Raw genomic sequence first — 12,622 nt, forward strand, 5'->3', positions numbered from 1 at the left:
ATTAATTTGACAGAGAGAAGTTACAAGTAGACGGAGAGGCAGCCAGAGAGAGAGAGAGAGAGGGAAGCAGGCTCTCCGCTGAGCAGAGAGCCCGATGCGGGACTCGATCCCAGGACTCTGAGATCATGACCTGAGCCGAAGGCAGCGGCTTAACCCACTGAGCCACCCAGGCGCCCCTTGACAAAATATTCTTGAAGGATTATTTATGGTTTTGTTTAGAATTTGGGAGAAGTGTTAATTTCTGAAATATTTATTCTGATTTTTAAAATTTTTTTTTATTTTCAGCATAACAGGATTCATTATTTTTGCACCACACCCAATGCTCCATGCAATCCACTACCCAAATTTGTTTCCCTTTTCAGATGATCTTGGACTATAAATGTCTCCTTACATGGAATAGTATAAATATTTTAGATATATAAAATAAAGTGCTTCTGGGGCACCTGGCTGGGTCAGTTGGAAGAGCATGCAACTCTTTTTTTAAAATTAAATTTATTTATTTTCAGCATAACAGTATTCATTATTTTCCACTGGGTGTGGAGCACCCAGTGCTCCATGCAATCCGTGCCCTCTCTAATACCCACCACCTGGTTCCCCCAACCTCCCACCCCCCGCTGCTTCAAACCCCTCAGATTGTTTTTCAGAGTCCATAGTCTATCATGGTTCACCTCCCTTTCCAATTTCCCCCAACTCCTTTCTCCTCTCAAACTCCCCATGTCCTCCATGCTATTTGTTATGCTCCACAAATAAGTGAAACCATATGATAAATGACTCTCTCTGCTTGACTTATTTCACTCAGCATAATCTCTTCCAGTCCTGTCCATGTTGCTACAAAAGTTGGGTATTCGTCCTTTCTGATGGAGGCATAATACTCCATAGTTTATATGGACCACATCTTCTTTATCCATTCATCAGTTGAAGAGCATCTTGGTTCTTTCCACAGTTTGGCGACCGTGGCTCTAACTCCTTTGCTGATATTAGTAAGAAAGACTTGAAAAAGAACATAAATTATTTAAACTACTATAACATTAGGGATACCTGGGTGGCTCAATCAGTTAAGCATCTGACTCTTGATTTTGGCTCAGGCGCAGGTCATGATCTCAGGATAGTAAAGTGGAGCCCTTCATTGAACTCTGTGTTCAGTGGGGAGTCTGCTTCTCTCCCTCTGCCCTGCTCCCCACCCCCACTCAAGCACATACTTGCTCTCTCACTCTCTCTTTCTCTCTCTCAAATAAATCAATCTTTAAACTATTACAACATTAAAATATTGTTAAAGTAAGCCAGGAGGTAATTTTTAATTTCTTCTCAGGTGCTGATACTATTCCTCCCACTAACCAAATTTGTTTCCCTTTTCAGATGATCTCGGACTATAAATGTCTCCTTACATGGAATAGTATAAATATTTTAGATATATAAAATAAAGTGCTTCTGGGGCACCTGGCTGGGTCAGTTAGAAGAGCATGCAACTTTTTTTTTAAATTAAATTTATTTATTTTCAGCATAACAGTATTCGTTATTTTTTCACCACATCCAGTGCTCCATGCAATCCGTGCCCTCTCTAATACCCACCAGCTGGTACCCCAACATCCCACCCCCCGCTACTTCAAACCCCTCAGAATTTTTTCCATAGTCTCTCATGATTCACCTCCCCTTCCAATTTCCCCCAACTCCCTTCTCCTCTCTAACTCCCCATGTCCTCCATGCTATTTGTTATGCTCCACAAATAAGTGGAACCATATGATAATTGACTCTCTCTGCTTGACTTATTTCACTCAGCATAATCTCTTCCAGTCCCGTCCATGTTGCTACAAAAGTTGGGTATTCGTCCTTTCTGATGGAGGCATAATACTCCATAGTGTATATGGACCACATCTTCCTTATCCATTCGTCCGTTGAAGGGTATCTCAGCATTTTCCACAGTTTGGCTATTTTGGACACTGCTGCTATAAACATTGGGGTACAGATGACCCCTCTTTTCACTACATCTGTATCATTGGGGTAAATACCCAGGAGTGCAATAGCAGGGTCATAGGGAAGTTCTATTTTTAATTTCTTGAGAAATCTCCACACCATTCTCCAAAGAGGCTGCACCAACCTGCATTCCCACCAACAGTGTAAGAGGGTTCCCCTTTCTCCACATCCCCTCCAACGCATGTTGTTTCCTGTCTTGTTAATTTTGGCCATTCTAACTGGTATAAGGTGATATCTCAATGTGGTTTTAATTTGAATCTCCCTGAGGGCTAGTGATGATGAACATTTTGTCATGTGTCTGATAGCCATTTGTATGTCTTCATTGGAGAAGTGTCTGTTCATATCTTCCGCCCATTTTTTTATATTATTATCTGTTTTGTGTGTGTTGAGTTTGAGGAGTTCATTATAGATCCTGGATATCAACCTTTTGTCTGTACTGTCATTTGCAAATATCCATTTACTATAGCACCAAGAACCATAAGATACCTGGGAATAAACCTAACCAAAGAGGTAAAGGATCTGTACTTGAGGAACTACAGAACTCTCATGAAGAAAATTGAAGAAGACACAAAAAGATGGAAGACCATTCCATGCTCTTGGATCAGAAGAATAAACATTGTTAAAATGTCTATACTGCCTAGAGCAATCTATACTTTTAATGCCATTCCGATCAAAATTCCACCAATATTCTTCAAAGAGCTAGAGCAAATAATCCAGAAATTTGTATGGAATCAGAAGAGACCCCGAATCGCTAAGGAAATGTTGAAAAACAAAAATAAAGCTGGGGGCATCACGTTACCTGATTTCAAGCTTTATTTCAAAGCTGTGGTCACCAAGACAGCATGGTACTGGCATAAAAACAGACACATGGACCAGTGGAACAGAGTAGAGAGCCCAGATATGGACCCTCAACTCTATGGTCAATTAATCTTCGACAAAACAGGAAAAAATATACAGTGGAAAAAAGACAGTCTCTTCAATAAATGGTGCTGGGAAAACTGGGCAGCTATATGTAGAAGAATGAAACTTGACCATTCTCTTACACCGTAAACAAAGATAAACTCAAAATGGATAAAAGACCTCAACATGACTTATTTCACTCAGCATAATCTCTTCCAGTCCCGTCCATGTTGCTACAAAAGTTGGGTATTCATCCTTTCTGATGGAGGCATAATACTCTATCCCCAGGGGTACAGGTCTGTAAATCACCAGGTTTACACACTTCACAGCACTCACCAAAGCACATACCCTCCCAGTGAAATAAGTCAAGCAGAGAGAGTCAACTATCATATGGTTTCACTTATTTGTGGAGCATAACAAATAGCATGGAGAACATGGGGACTTAGAGTGGAGAAGGGAGTTGGGGGAAATTGGAAGGGGAGGTGAACCATGAGAGACTATGGACTCTGAAAAACAATCTGAGGGTTTTGAAGGGACGGGTGGTGGGAGGTTGGGGTACCAGGTGGTGGGTATTATAGAGGGCATGGATTGCATGGAGCACGGGGTGTGGTGCAAAAATAATGAATACTGTTATGCTGGAAATAAAAAAAAAAAAAAAAGACCTCAACATGAGACAGGAATCCATCAAATTTTAAAAAAATATATTGATTATGCTGTGGCCCAGTAGGAATCTTTAAGGTAAAATTTTACTTCCATAGAAATAGTGTCATTTTACTTTCATTAAATCCCTTCCATTTTTTTTTTTTTTTAGCTATGACCATGCATTCTGCATTGACACCTCAAGAGTTACAAAATTCCAAAAGTGCAATTAATTCAGGAAATATCTTAGAAACAAAAAAGTGAGGTTGTGGATACCTAAGACTGATGACTTCCCTGAAGGGACCACATCATGAATAATTCTTCAGGAAAGGTCTTCTTCACCCTACAAACTAGGTTAGGTTCCTATATCGTGTGCTTTCATAGCACCATGTATATTGGGATGTAATATTTTACTCTCTTTTTCTTTTCTTTTTTCTATTTTGTGCTGCAAAAAGTGTTATTGTATGCATTTGGCCCATGGCCTGGGATAGTGATCCAGGTGGTTGAAAAGCTGCCTGGTGGTTGGAGAGAGAGGCTTAGGCAGAATCCCTGATGCCAGCGGAACAAGAGTGGCCTGTCAAAGGTTGCTGGGCTCCAGGGGCTCCTAGGTGTGCCCTTGGAGGGCTCCTAGCTTAGGAACTGACTAGCCTATTAAGATTAGACAAGTGGTCACTCATCTTCTTGATGAGTTTTACCTCCTCATCTAGGCAGCCATTTTCCAGGAAGTCACAGAGATGAGTTATGTGAGGGCAGAACTCAGGATATATAAACCTAAAATGGCCTGGTTCATGTACTTCCTCAGGACTGTGGCAGCTTCCATTTAGGCTGCCACTTTAGTTGTCTTGGGAGAGTTTCTGCCTGTCCTGGAAGAGGGCACAGTTGCTGCACTGGTTTGGTATCTTCAAGAGACACTCAATACACTTCCATTTTCCTGGGTCATCTTGCAGAAGAAGTAGCCCACACTCTTTATGGCCATGTGGTTTTCATCTAAATAGAAGCCCAGCAAGTGGGAGGAGGCCAGCAGCTGCAGGCTGACCATGAAGTTGATGGCAGCCTCCACCTTGGCGGAATAATTCTGATAAGTCTGGAAGCTCATGGTTGGTAATAATAAACTAACCACACACACACAAAAAACCAGTTTTGGCTGGTCCCAGAAGCAGATGATAGACAAGAGGATGGCCCCAGAAGCAGTAACTGCAGAGAAGGTTAGAGATTGGTTGGAAGGTGGAGGAAGGGGAGTCTCTGGGGGTGTTCCATCCCAACAATTTCAAAGCACAAGACACATCCACAGGACCACTAGGTGCACTGCCTACTTTATTTTTATATAATTTCAAATGTGCAAAAAATATTTACAGGCATTGTACAATAAATCCAGAGTAGGTTTTATCCACTTTTGCTAGTTGTTTACCATTCATCCCATCACTTGCACACTCTCTCTGTCTCTTTCCCTCTCCCTCAGTTTCTCTTTTACTTTTCCTGCCCCCCATCATGTGAGAATAAGTTAAACACGTGCTCATTTGCGTCTAACTATTTAGGAGTCTTTTCCCTAAGACATCTCTTACTTAACTACCATAACCACAATGGAGTTATCAAAATAAGGACATTCAACACTGATACAATATTATTATCTAATTCACAGAGGAATTCAAGTGTCAAATGTCTCAATGATGCCATTTATAGGTGTTTATCATCTAGTGCATGAGACAGACAAGAATCAGGCATTTTACATCAGCAACATGGCTGAATAATATGTCCTTCATTTTGTCCCTCCATAACAACAATCTGGCATCCATCCATAGATAAAAGTGCCTTTGTGGGAACTGTGGGATCCAGGGCCATATGCCAAGGAACCCTAGAGGAGTCTTCCCTGCCTGTGCATTGGGTAATAGCATACAGACCTCAGTCCTAGCTGTGGACTCTGCAGTGACCCAGGAACCAGCTCCAGCCTCTCTTGGCTGCATTATGGGAGCCCCTGGAGAATACTGTCTTAGCTAATCACCCACGGATGAGAGAGTTTTGTGGAAGTCAAGGTTTCCAGTAGAGAAGCCCCAGAATACCATTTGAGGGGGGGAAAAAAAAACCAAGTTCAAATGCATTAGAGAGTTGTACTGAGTCAGGAGCTACATGACTTGGGGGTACGGTGGGAGGAGGCTAGGTGAATCGCAGAAAGGGGATGAAGGTTCTACTCACTGCATCATGGACTCCATCCAGAAGCTTGCCCAGGAGTTACGGGGGACACTTCACATGCATATCCCTCCAACTGGCCTATGGGCACACCCAGTGCTTGGCATGCCTTATACATGCACCCCCACATTCTATGGTCAACTCCTTGTGCATGCTCTCAGTGGAAACAAAAGTGAACTTTCGCAGGTGGCTAGTGAGCATACACAAAAAGCCAGACTAAAGATGGATGCCAAAGAGAGACTACAAGCTTGGACTTCAGTTCCACTTTAGAGAAACCAAAGGAAGGCTGTTAGTTCTCGGCCTGGTGCATTGCAGGATCGAAAGAAATCCAAGCTTGGGAATTCTGCTACAGGAGGGGGAAGGAAGTATAGATCAGATGTATCCATAGGCCTGAAAAAGCCTCAGAATCTCTAGGAGGGGGGCGCCTGGGTGGCTCAGTGGTTTAAGCTGCTGCCTTCGGCTCAGGTCATGATCTCAGGGTCCTGGGATCGGGTCCCGCATCGGGCTCTCTGCTCGGCAGAGAGCCTGCTTCCCTCTCTCTCTCTCTGCCTGCCTCTCCATCTACTTGTGATTTCTCTCTGTCAAATAAATAAATAAAATCTTTAAAAAAAAAATCTCTAGGAGGGCTGACAGACAGTCTCTCTCTATATATATACATATTTATTTTTATTTAAATTATAGTTAGTTAACATACAGTACAATATTGTTTTCAAGAGTAGAATTCAGTGGCTCATCACTTACATGTGACAGCCAGTGCTCATCCTATCAAGTGCCCTCCTTAATACTTATCACCCATTTAGCCCATCTTCCCCGCCCACATCCCTCCATCATCCCTTAGTTTGTTCTCTATTGTTAAGAATCTCTTATGATTTCTTTCCCTCTCTTATTTGCCCTGCCATATGTTCATCTGTTTTGTTTCTTAAATTCCACATACGGGTGAAATCGTATGGTACTTGTCTTTCTCTGACTGACTTATTTTGCTTAACATAATATACCCTAGCTCTAGCCACATCATTGCAAATGGTAAGATTTCACTCTTTTTGATGGCTGAGTAATATTCCATTGTATGTATGTACCACATCTCTATCCATTCATCAGTCTGTAGACATTGGGCTTTTTTTATAGTTTGGCTATTGCTGATAATGCTGCTATAAACATTGGGTGCATATACTCCCTTTGAACCTGTGTTATTGTATCCTTTGGCTAAATTCCTCGTAGTGCAATTGCTGGATCAGAGTAGTTCTGTTCTTAACTTTTTGAGGAACCTTCATACTGTTTGCTACAGTGGCTGCATGTATGCATTCCTACCAACAGTGCAAGAGGATTCCCCTTTCTCCTCATTCTCACCAACACCTGTTGTTTCTTGTGTTCTTAATTTTAGCCATTCTGATAGGCATGAAGTGGTATCTCATTGGTGTTTTGATTTGTATTTTCCTGGTGATGAATGATGTTGAGCATCTTTTCATGTGTCTCTTAGCCATCTGGATGTCTTCCTTGAAAAGTGTCTATTCATATCTTATGTCCATTTCTTAACTGGATTATTTGTTCTTTGGGTGTTGAGTTTGGTAAGTTCTTTGTAGATTTTGGATGCTAAACTTTTATCAGATATGTCATTTGCAAATATCTTCTCCCATTCCATCAGTTGCTTTTTAGTTTTGATTGTTTCCTTTGCTGCGCAGAAGGTTTTTATCTTGACCAAGTCCGAACTATGCATTTTTGCTTTTGTTGTCCTTCCCTCTGGAGACATGTCTAGTAAAGAAGCTTCTACAGCTAAGGTCAAAGAGGTCGCCACCCATATTCTCCTTTTAGGATTTTGATGGTTTCCTATCTCACATCTAGGTCTTTCATTCATTTTGGTTTTATTTTTGTGTATGGTATAAGAGAATGGTTCAGGGGCACCTGGGGGACTCAGCTGGTTAAGTGTCTGCCTTCAGTTTGGGTCATGACCCAAGGATCCTGAGATCAAGCCCCACGTCAGGCTCCCTAGAAGGGAGCTTGCTTCTCCCTATCCCTCCCCCTTCCCCCTGCTGTGCTCTCTCACTCTTGGTCTCTCTCTGTCTCATGAATAAATAAAATTTTTTTTAAAAAGTGGTCCCGTTCATTCTTAATGCATGTTGCTATCCAGCTTTTTTAAAAAAGATTTTTAAAATTTATTTGACAGAGAGAGACACAGCAAGACAGGGAACACAAGCAGGGGGAGTGGGAGAGGGAGAAGCAGTCTTCCCACTGAACAGGGAGTCTGATGCAGGCTTGATTCCAGAACCCCGGGATCATGACCTGAGCTGAAGGCAGATGTTTAACAACTGAGCCACCCAGGCGCCCCGCTTTCCAGTTTCTCTTCAACACCATTTGTTGAAGAGACTTTCTTTTTCCATTGGATATTCTCCTGTTTTGTCAATGATTAGTTGACCATGTACTTGTAGGTTCATTTTTGGGTTCTCTCTTCTGTTCCATTGATGTATATGTTTGTGGGGTTTTGTTGTTGTTGGTGGTGGTGGTGGTTTTTGTTGGTTTGTTTGTTTTGTTTTTTGCAAGTATCATGCTGTCTTGAAGACTACAGCTTTTTAATATAGCTTGAAGTCTGGAATTGGGAAGCTTCCAGTTTTGCTGTTCTTTATCAGGATTGCTTTGGCTATTTAGGGTCTTCTATGGTTCCATACAAGTTTTAGAATTGTTTGATCTAGTTCTGTGAAAAATGTTGTTGGTATTTTGATAGGGATTTCATAAAATATGTAGATTGCTTTGGGTAATATAGCCATCTTAACAATATTTTTTCTTCCAATCCATGAGCATGGAATGCTTTTCCATTTATTTGTGTCTTCTTCAATTTATTTCATAAATGTTCTTTAGTTTTCAGAATACAGATCTTTTACCTCTTTGGTTAGGTTTATTCCTAGGTATATTATTGCTTTTGGTTCATTTGTATATGGCATTGATACCTTAATTTCTTATTCTGATGCTCCATTATTGGTATATAGAAATGAGGGGTTTTCCTCTCCTGAAGGCAGTTAGTAAAGACTGGAGAAGTCAGTTGCTACTTCAAATGTGAAATACTACTGAGAACATGAAAAATCAAGGAAACATAACACTATCAAAAGATCACAATAAACTTCTAGTAGCCTATCCCAAAGGCCATGTATTTATCTTAAATGGAATTCAAAATATCTGTTTTAATGAAGGTCAGTAAACTACAAGAATATAAAGAATGTCATTTCAGGGAGACAGGATGAAAACAATATAAGACTAACTGAGAAGTTTAACGAAGAGATACAAATCATAAAAAAAATACACAGAAGTTCTGGAGCTGAAGAATTTAATGAATTCAATGGGAAAAAATGTACCAGAAAGCATCAACATCAGAATAAATCCACAGAAAAAAAAGAACATGAAAGTAAAAAATAGGCCTTTGAGATAATCTAACAGAGAAGAACAAAATTTAAAAATTGGAAAAAAAGTGCTTCTGAACCACTTTCTTACATCATTCACAAAATCTATTTGATTTGTGGGATACCACCAAAATATACAATTTGTGAATTATTGGACTTCCAGAAGGAGAAAGAGGGAGAAATGATCAGAAAATTAATTTAAAGAAATAACGTCTGGGAACATCCCTAACCTAGTGAGATTTGGATATCCAAGTTCATAAACTTTATAAGTCACCAAACTCAAAAAAAGTCTTTAAGATGTATTACAAGAAAACTTTCAAAAAATGAAAGACAAAAGGAGAACCTGAAAAGCAGCAAAAGAAAATCTTGTAAGTTAAAAAGGAATCCCAATAAGGCTATCAGCAGATGACTTAGTAGAAATTGTGCAGTCCAGGAGAGAGTGGGATGATATTTACAATGTGACAGGGAAAAAAAAAAAACTGTTACCCAAGAATACTCTGACAAAGATTTCTTTTAGAAATGGAGGAGATATAAAGACTTCCCAAACAAAACCTGAGGGAGTTTATCAACACTATACCTACCTTACAAAAACAATGCTGAAAATAACTCTTAACACAGAAGTTAAGGGATACTAATAACATGTAAGTATATAAAAATACACAACTCACTCGTGAGGGTAGTATGTTGTCAAATTTAGAATAATACTGTAATATGGTGGTGTATTTATCACTTAACTCTAGAAAGGTAAAGGATGAAAGTGTTAAAAATAGCTCTAGCTATAGCAACTTGTTAATAAATGTACTATATAAAATGTAATTGTGACATCTAAACATGGAGGTAGGAAGGAATAAAAAAGGTAGAATTTCCATATGCGATCAAAGTTTAGTTTTATCAGCTTAAAATAAACTCATGCGTATAGGATGTTTTATGCAAGCCTCATGGAAACAACAAAGTGAAAATCTACAGTTGATACACAATAGATAAAGAGAAAGCACTGCACTAGAGAAAATCATCAATACACAAAGGAAAGGCAGCAACAGAGAGAGGAAGGAACAAGGGAACTACAAACAAACCAGAACACAGTAAGATGATGCTAGTAAGTCCATACCCATCAAAAATTGCCCTCAGTATACATTGATTAGATTCTCCACTTAGAAAACTTAGGGTGGCTGGATGTAGAAAAAAACAAGACCAAATTATATGCTACCTACAGCAGAATCACTTCAGCTTTAGGGACTTACATAATTCAAACTGCAAGGATAGAAAAAGATATTTCATGAAAGTGGAGACCAAAAGAGAGTAGAGATAGCTATACTTATATCAGACAACTAGATTTTAAGCCAAAAGCTGTAACAAGAGACAAAGATGATTATTATAATGATAAATCCATTGATTCATCAAGAAGATATAACAATCAGAGTTAGGGGGCAAGATGGCAGAGGAGTGGGGAACTCTGTTTCAACCAGTTTGGCTAGATTTCAACCAATTTGGCTAGTTATCTACCAAGCCACTCTGAACACCCACCTAAATCAGCCTAATATATAAGATTATATGTCTGGATCTCTACAGGAGCAGAGGATCATTAGTCAAGAGATATGAAGGATGGAGTTGTGATTGTGTAAACAGATGTTGGAGGATAAACAAAACGGGGAGAAGACCACCAGAAGCTAGCCATTGGAAAGTAATACCCCAGTGCAAAAGTGCCCTGTACCTGGGGACCAGTGATAGCTTGGAGAGCAGTGGCAGTGGGATGGGAAGGGACTGATAACAGCGTTCAAACAGAACACAGGGGCCTAAGGGGCAAATGCTGGGACTGGGCGGCCAGAGGCACGGACCTGAGTCCGTGGACCCAGGGTGCTGCCCATCACCACAGCCACAGGTGCTGTTCACACCCACCCAGGCTGGGATCGCTTGCGGTTTTGGAGGCACAGTGGGCAGAGACTAGTGGGGACCAGAGCCTACTGCTGAGAGGATTGCTGGGTGCATGCACTGCCTGTAGGAGGCTGCAGTTTTCTGCTGCTCTTACAGAGGGGGAGACTATTTTCTGGACCATTCAGAGAGAAGCAGACTGTGGCTTCTCTCTGAGGCGGAGGTCTGGGTGCAGACAGTTTACTTTGCTCTGACCCTCCAAAAAGGCGCAAAAAGCCATTAGAAAACAAAAGCCCAAAAATCTGGTTTCCACAGAGCCCCTTGCTACGGGGCAGGGCAACTCTGCCCAAGCAGATTGACTGAAAAACATTGTGTCAGGCCCTTCCCCCAGAAGACAAGCTGAAAGAAAGGGGACAACAACCTGAGGGTCTCCATAAAATTGTAAAACCTCAACACCAGGGGAAAATAGGATATTAAGTTCCTGGTGTTGCCTCATGGCCTGTGTGATTCTTAGATACAACTGTTTTTTTTTTTTTTTAATTTGTTCTCATGTTTCTTCTCTGTTTTTTCTTTTTACATACTTATCATTTCAACTACATGTTTAAAACAATGTATTCCATGGTAATTTTTAACTAGTACTTTTTCACACCTATACTTTATATATATATATATATGTATATATATATATGGATATAAATATATAAATATGGATATAAATATATATATGGATATATATATATGGATATAAACTTTAATGTAGTCCTTTCTTCTCTATTCAATACTGCCTTCATATATATACCAGTTTTAATTTCCCTGTAACTTTGGGAAGTAGTGTTCGCTAACAAAGAGAACAAAATATACCCAGGAAGAATTGAAATGCCCTACCTCACCCACACTGAGAGATTATAGCCCCCCTTCCCCTCACCCCACTTTTTTTTTAACTTTATAAATCTTACTCTTGGGTTTCATTTTGGCTGGGCTTTTTTGGTGGTGGCTTCCAATCACTCTGAACTTTCCCGGGGTGCACTTTGCTTGGATTTTGGTTGATATCTTTGACTCTGTACATTCCCTCAACTACCCCTCAACAGAATGACTAGGGGGAACTCCTAAAAAAGAGAAGAACCAGAGACAATGGCCTCTCCCACAGACATAATGGATATGGATATAACCAAGATGTCAGAAATAGACTTCAGGGTAACAATTATGAAGACAATAGCTTTGCTTGAGAAAACCATTAACAACAACATAGGTTCTCTAAGGGCAGAAATGAGAGCTAATCAGGCCCAACTAAAAAATGCTATGAATGAGATGCAGTCTAAATTAGATATTTTAACAGCTAGGATAAATGAGGCAGAAGAATGAATTAGTGATCTAGGAGATAAACTGATAGAAAAGAAGGAACAGGAGGAGGCCTGGAACAAACAGCTTAAAATCTATGAAAACAGACTTAGATAAATCAATGACACCATGAAATATTCCAATGTCAGAATTATTGGGGTCCCTGAGGGGTGGAGAGAGAGAGAGAGAGGAGACTAGAAGATATATTTTAGAAAATTGTAGCTGAGAACTTCTCTAATGGGGAATGAAACAAACATTCCTGTCCTAGAGGCAGAGAGGACCTCTCCCAAGATCAAGGGAAACAGACCAAGGCCCCAGCATGTAATAGTAAAACT

Source organism: Mustela erminea, chromosome X (assembly GCF_009829155.1).
Source record: "Mustela erminea isolate mMusErm1 chromosome X, mMusErm1.Pri, whole genome shotgun sequence".
NCBI classification, from domain to species: Eukaryota; Metazoa; Chordata; class Mammalia; order Carnivora; family Mustelidae; genus Mustela; species Mustela erminea.